Source organism: Amblyomma mixtum, chromosome 3 (assembly GCF_055824585.1).
Source record: "Amblyomma mixtum isolate Tamu chromosome 3, ASM5582458v1, whole genome shotgun sequence".
Lineage (NCBI taxonomy): Eukaryota > Metazoa > Arthropoda > Arachnida > Ixodida > Ixodidae > Amblyomma > Amblyomma mixtum.
In genome coordinates, this window is record NC_143014.1 from 42,685,243 (window position 1) to 42,691,745 (window position 6,503).

At 49.4% G+C, this 6,503-nt stretch overlaps 2 non-coding genes across 2 annotated transcripts; both read left to right on the plus strand.

Moving 5' to 3' along the window:
• The first annotated feature begins 4,607 nt into the window (after positions 1 to 4,607).
• TRNAN-GUU (transfer RNA asparagine (anticodon GUU)) lies at positions 4,608 to 4,681 on the plus strand. The gene has a single exon. It is a non-coding gene; the product is annotated as a tRNA-Asn (tRNA).
• Positions 4,682 to 4,941: 260 nt separating this feature from the next.
• Positions 4,942 to 5,015, plus strand: TRNAN-GUU (transfer RNA asparagine (anticodon GUU)). Its single transcript has one exon. It is a non-coding gene; the product is annotated as a tRNA-Asn (tRNA).
• The last annotated feature ends 1,488 nt before the right edge of the window (positions 5,016 to 6,503 follow it).

The following is a 6,503-nucleotide window of genomic DNA, read 5'->3' on the forward strand; positions in this document are numbered from 1 at the left end:
CTGTCTGTCTGTCTGTCTGTCTGTCTGTCTGTCTGTCTGTCTGTCTGTCTGTCTGTCTGTCTGTCTGTCTGTCTGTCTGTCTGTCTGTCTGTCTGTCTGTCTGTCTGTCTGTCTGTCTGTCTGTCTGTCTGTCTGTCTGTCTGTCTGTCTGTCTGTCTGTCTGTCTGTCTGTCTGTCTGTCTGTCTGTCTGTCTGTCTGTCTGTCTGTCTGTCTGTCTGTCTGTCTGTCTGTCTGTCTGTCTGTCTGTCTGTCTGTCTGTCTGTCTGTCTGTCTGTCTGTCTGTCTGTCTGTCTGTCTGTCTGTCTGTCTGTCTGTCTGTCTGTCTGTCTGTCTGTCTGTCTGTCTGTCTGTCTGTCTGTCTGTCTGTCTGTCTGTCTGTCTGTCTGTCTGTCTGTCTGTCTGTCTGTCTGTCTGTCTGTCTGTCTGTCTGTCTGTCTGTCTGTCTGTCTGTCTGTCTGTCTGTCTGTCTGTCTGTCTGTCTGTCTGTCTGTCTGTCTGTCTGTCTGTCTGTCTGTCTGTCTGTCTGTCTGAAGCCGGCTTTGTTTCAGGCTCCTGACCTGCCCACCGGATGGGGGCAACAGGTCCACCGTGTGAGGCGGTAGCCCATTTAATTGTGAGAGGCTGCTCGGGAAGAGCAATCTGGGTCGCAACCCTACCCAAGCAACCCATGTCATATGGCAACGTCTGCCATAACACCTCCCTTGTGCCACTACGCCCCTGGTCAACTGTCACGGGTGGCTTACTTTCCAAGGTGCATCCAAGGTGCACCGCTCCTAAACGCACCAAGCTAAACGGAATGAGCAGCAGCGGTTAGAACGTGACTAGAAGTATGCTTACACAGTAGCCAAACGGAAGAAGTAGTTGAAGTGGTAATTGGGCGATAGCCAGGTACGGCTTAGTAGGTCGTAGCTCAGACAACTGACGTCATGCTGAAGCACATATCCGCCTCTGGCCTAATTACCCAAATCGACTGACATTTTTTTATCTCTGTTTGCTGATACCTATTTCTCCTGCTCTTCCTATTTTCGTTTCTTCAAATTTATATTTTTGCATTGCCTGTTGCTCCTGTTCTCGATAACTTTTTTGCCCATATTTCTCATTGTCAATAATTCTGTTTTCTCTGATTTCCATATTCTCATATCCATATAGTTTTTGAAGACCTGCAATTTTTCACATCTAAATTTCTGCGCTATTCATTTTTTCTTTTTCTTTATATTGTTTTCTCTGCACCTTAATGTTTTAATCCCTTTGTATGCAATTATAATAAAGTATATCTCACTGTATTAAATTATCTATACCTTAATTTTCGTTGTTTCATCTTCTCCACATCTTGTATTATTTATATCCCAATCGCTCCTTACCTCTGTACTACTTCCTATCCCGATTTCTCCGTATCACATCTCCTTCCTAACTCAATTTCTTTGTATCTGCTTTGTTGCTTGTCCCATCAGTTAAAAATATCACTTGAGCGAACTGCCGCCGTGGTGGCTTATGTTTGGTTTGGTTTATTATGGTTTAACGTCTCAAAGCAATTCAGGCTATGAGGGACGCCGTAGAAGGGCTCCAGAAATTTCGACCACCTGGGGTTTTTTAACGGGCACTGACATCGCACAGTACACGGGCCTCTAGAATTTCGCCTTAATCGAAATTCAGCCGCCGCAGCCGGAATCGGAGTGGCGAGGTATCTGTGTTTATGCGCCAAATAGGGAGGAAGAACGTAGATTGTTCTTTGGAAACGTAGGACCTTATCTGAAATGTGACAGATACGTTATTTTACTTTGAGACTTCGACTGCGTATGCAGAGCCGGAGACAGAGTTGGTCAGCAAGCCGTGCGACACAAGAGTGCGCATTTATAGAGCGAACTGATGCTTGAAAATGACTTGGAGGACAGTGATACGCTTTATAGAGTGGTGATATACCAGAGTTCACGCACTTCCAGCGAACAAGCCATGCGAGACTCGATAGACTGTATCTTTCCACTGATCTTTTGCCAGTGTGCACGCGCTATGAAGTGAAACATGTAGCTTTCAGCGATCACAGTATAGTAATTCCCACAATAGGATTAAAGCAAACGAAGTCCCTGTTCAACTGGGAGTTATGGAAATTGAATGTTAAATTGCTACAAGACGAAGTTTTTCTAAACCAAGTAAAGGAAAGTATTCAGATTATACTAGAAGCTCAGCCAGAAAGATCAATCGAGATATGGGAACAGTTTAAAGATTTTTTTCTAGGATGCAATATTTTAAAGCTGTGCCATCTTATATAATGTTAACTGGCATGTTTTAGTTGTGGTTCTAATTTTCTTTCGTATGCTTGCATGCATGTGTGTCTGTTGTGGGGCCCCATACAGAGAAATCTTGACTAATTAATGAATTCTTATTATTCTACAATTTAGATAAACGACTTTCTTGAATCTGCAATTAATTTTTTTTTACATCGCTTTGTAGTGACCTCTCCAGCTCTTAAATATGCTATGTACGCTGCTCTGCTTACAGGAATGGCGAGAAACCAAGCTACCCAACAGCAAATTTCTCTGCCACTCCTCTTGTATAGATACAGCATGGAACGAAAAATTTCTTTTGTGTTGAAATTAATGAACCTTTATTAATGAAAGCAACAGGGAAGAAGAAAACATGCTGCCCGACAATGGGTCTGCTGATGTTGAGGAGGAACCAGCCGTGCCCTCCCGCAGCACCGAAGCAACACCAGCTAGGAGACGTCGGCAGGACAGGACTGCAATCGGCAGCCTCGTAAAGCTGCTGCAAGAAGCGATGGCACAGAAGAAGCAGCAGCACGAGGAGAAAATGCGTCTCCTAGAGCGCCTAGTGCGAGCTGCTGAAGCTAATAAATGAGTATCAAGTTTACATTGCTCCTGTGTGCATTCTTTTTCGGTCAGCACTGGTGCTGGCCTATTAGCTTCCCTTGGCTTTCACAGTGTCCTGCATGCTGCCAGAAAATAGTCCTGCTGACGAAATTCAAGATGAGGTAGCACCAGCACCCTGCAGCAGCGCAATGACAGCATCGAGGAGAGTCGGCAGAGAGGCACATGTATTGGCAGCCTGATTAGAGTGATGCAGGATGGCAAAGCTGCAAAGCAGAAGCAGCATTATGAAAAAATGTGCCTTCTGCAGCCTCTTGTACTCGTTGCCGAGGCAAATAAATGAGTTCAACTAGTTTCTTTTCACATGTTGCTCAGCATTGATGCTGGGCTATGTGTCGTATCCGGCTTTCACAATGTGCTGTGGATGTGTCACTTTCCCTTGGCTCTTCATCATTGCCAACGTCGTCGTGAGCAGGCAGGTCAGCAAGCTGATATGAAATCCCTTTCAGAGTTGCACATGTTATGAAGCATGCATGCTCCCATAACAATGCGACAACACTACATAATTGTCTTTGCATCGACCAGATAAAGTCTTCTAAAACGTTGCTTCAGAAGGCCAAAGCAGTTTTCAATGGCCACCCTCTGCTGGCTGCGGTATTTGTTGAATCTGTTTTGCCACACCGGAAAACTGGTACCATTGTCTTTGTACGGCGACAAAAGCCAAGGTAGCATGGGGTATGCGGAATCGCCGAATATATAATTATCACCGCACTTGTCTGCAGCCTCTTCGAAGAAGGTGCTTTCTCTCAGTACCCGGGCATCATGTGCAGAACCAGGAAAGCCAACGAACACACCCCAAAACCTGTTCTGATCGTTGCAGACTGCTTGAAGGATTATTGAAGGCCACTTTTTACGGTTGATATATGATGGAGTGGAGTCGTCTGGCTTTAGGATTTCAATGTGACTGCCATCAATGCACCCCGCGGAGTTGCGGGACCCTTTCCCACCGCTTTTTCTCAGGAAGGCAATTTTGCTGCGGACCATGTCGGCAGCGCTTGGCCAGCATATTACCTCACCGCTAACTGCTTGCAGAAAGTTCAGTACCCGTTGCATGCACAGCAAAACCGACGATTCAGACACGTCAAATCTGTCAGCTTGTCAAATCAAATCAAATCTGTCAAATCGTCATGCTTGTTCGCGCTCGAAGGTAGGCCAGAGTTATAAGGCAAATCTTTTCTGCAGTGATTTTCGGACGACCAGAGAAACTTTTCGGGGTAGAAGGGTGACTGCAGGAATCTCGCGCACAAACTGTCAAATGTCTCGCGCGACAGCCTGCACAGCCTCTTGAATTCAAAGTCCAGGTATTGAGTTGTCACCTGCTCAAAGTAGCCGTTGACTCGGCGACGGTCGACCCGCGCCACTTTGCACAGCGCGACAGAAAGCGCACACTCAAATTCTTCATCGCTGTCGGTGTCAACGAGTTCTATGGCCGCTGCCAAATAATGCGCCATTTTGACCAACTGTACAGTGCTGAGCGTTGAACTATCACAATACCGCGCACATGTCAACGCACGCAACAAACGCCAACATACAAGAATTTACCGCAGCAGACGAAGGCCTGCACGTTTCTACACTTTTGTCCTCGATTTGACCACTGCACCGAAGGCGCTAGTGTCGAGCTACACTCACACTGGAAGAACTGGCGCTGCACTGGCACAGAACTTTTGGGAACTAGTGTAGAAAGTGTAGCCAAATCGAGGAGACCTCTCTGTAGCTCTTGCTCAGCCTCCGTGGCGCAATCGGCTAGCGCGTTCGGCTGTTAACCGAAAGGTTGGAGGTTCGAGCCCTCCCGAGGGCGAGCTCTTCGTTTTTGTATTTCTTTTCTCCACCCTCACATTTTATCCTCTGACGGGTGAGCGCTTGTCGTCTGCCCATGTTTCGCCGTCCTTGTCGTTTCTGCACTGTCTTGTCCATCTCTTCAAAAAATGTGGAAGCTCTAGTCCTGTGCTTCTTTTGCTGTTTTTTGTTCCCTCACTTGCTCCAAGCCAAGAATGAACGGTGTAAAACTTGCCCACATTGCACTACTTCTCCAGTCGAATTCTGTGCAGCCGTTGCTCAGCCTCCGTGGCGCAATCGGCTAGCGCGTTCGGCTGTTAACCGAAAGGTTGGAGGTTCGAGCCCTCCCGGGGGCGAGCTCATCGTTTTTGTCTCTCTTTTCTCCACCCTCACATTTTATCCTCTGACGGGTGGGCGCTTGTCATCTGCCCATGTTTCGCCGTCCTTGTCGTTTCTGCACTGTCTTGTCCATCTCTTCAGAAATGTGGAAGCTCTAGTCCTGTGCTTCTTTTGCTGTTTTTTGTTCCCTCACTTGCTCCAAGCCAAAAATGAACGGTGTAAAACTTGCCCACATTGCACTACTTCTCCAGTCGAATTCTGTGCGGCCGTTTCTCAGCCTCCGTGGCGCATTCTGCTTCCGGCAGCCGAGCTGAACGGATCGCAGGGTCATGGGCGCCAGCGGAGCGGCGAAAGCGGCCTGTGACGGCCGCGGAAACAGGATCGATGACTGCGAAGATAAGGATTACCAGATAATTTTGCCGACACTGCCCACAGGACGTGTTGTTTTCAACATCGTTTTTCTTCACGGCGATGTGCGAGCGAGGCCGTTCCGGGTCGAGGACTTCCGTGACGCCCTGGCCGAGACCGGTACGCTCCCCGACGTGGTCGCGTTCTGGGCTTACCAAATCAACCATGTGTGGGCGGTTACCCTGCGGAACACGGAGGCAGCAAAGAAGTTGCTCGCCTTCAATGAGCTGCAAGTTAAGAGACGTCGCTGCCTCGTTATCGACCCGGAAGACCAGCAGGTGAAGCTGCGGCTACACTGGATGCTTCACGGTGTGGCCGACGACAACATTCGGACGGCATTCGCGGCGTTTGGCAAAGTGACCGACGTTACGCGTGAGCGGTGGCGGATACAAGGCATCAATGACAAGAGCTCAACGACAAGAACTGTCCTACTGAAGTTGAAGCTCGGCTTGAAAGTGGAAGTCCTGCCACACCAGGTACGTGTTGCCGGAGAGTTGGCTCTTGTCGTGGTGCCTGGGCGTCCAATGCAGTGCTTGCGCTGCCATGGTACGGGCCACGTGCGGCGTGAATGCAAGGTTCCCCGCTGTACGAAATGCCGCCGGTACGGCCACGCGGGTAACGAGTGTGTCCGCACTTACGCGGTGGCTACGGGTGGTGCATCGAAAGACGGCTCTACGGAGCTCCTGATGGATGTAGTCGAGGCCGAAGAATCTGCGAAAGGCATAGAGGAACCCGAAAAGCAAGCAGGATCGACGGGCTCTCCGGGACCCTCCAGCAGCGATGCCGGACCTGAAGGGTCCGATGCCGATGCCTGAAGGGGCGGAACCTTCTAGAAAGGAGACGGAGGCGTCGAGTGATGAAGTAAGCGTGCCAGCGCTCCAAGAAACCGAGCCAGCGACTCTGACCGAGGAAAACTATGACCAGAGCGGCGCCCGCACGACCAGCGTGCCTGCCCCAGCGAAGCGGCCACACGCCCAGGCCGGAACCGAAGGAGACAAGGCGGAAGCCCCCAGCGTCGAGGAGCCGCCGGCAAAAACGACCCAAGGACGGCGGTCCTCCATCCGGCCACGACCAAATGTGTCAACGGAGAGGAGAAC